We start from the raw sequence: 559 nt of genomic DNA, 5'->3' as shown, positions 1-559 counted from the left end.
CTTACTGCTTTAAGGTTCCGCTTAGTAAATGGTCCGTGCGCCTAAAAAAGGTAAAAATAGCCAGTGCCCTCTTTCCTTTTATGTATCAGTTATGGGATTGCTACTGCCACGCAGTAAATGTTTTGTTCCAATAAACAATGGAAATAGGAAACTACTGTTGTCAGAAGGTTAATACATAATAGAAGGCTATTTAACCTGGTTCTGAAAGAAAGCTGGATTAATCGATTTATGATAGAGGACAGTATGGAGAAGTCAGTGGTATGTATTGTAAAATTTTAAATGCATTTAATTACGTTTAACGAACATCACCTTTGTCGCTGGTAATACAGAAAATGAGTTAAATCAAGATTATTGTAACAAATCAACAAACAAAAAATTCCATTAATTATTCACATTCTTAACCAGATAGTTATTTATCTTTAAATATTTTTGAAGATTTTTTTAAATATTAAAACATTCGTTTAACAGACTAAATATAATAACGAAAATAACAGTAACAATGCAGAATAAAAGGGAAAAGATAGAAAAAAAATAATAATAATACATTAATCTAAATAAA

The sequence above is a fragment of the Electrophorus electricus genome, chromosome 22 (genome assembly GCF_041902795.1).
Source record: "Electrophorus electricus isolate QZ-2024a chromosome 22, ASM4190279v1, whole genome shotgun sequence".
NCBI classification, from domain to species: Eukaryota; Metazoa; Chordata; class Actinopteri; order Gymnotiformes; family Gymnotidae; genus Electrophorus; species Electrophorus electricus.
The sequence above is the reverse complement of the archived record's forward strand: the minus strand, read 5'-3'. Positions refer to the sequence as shown.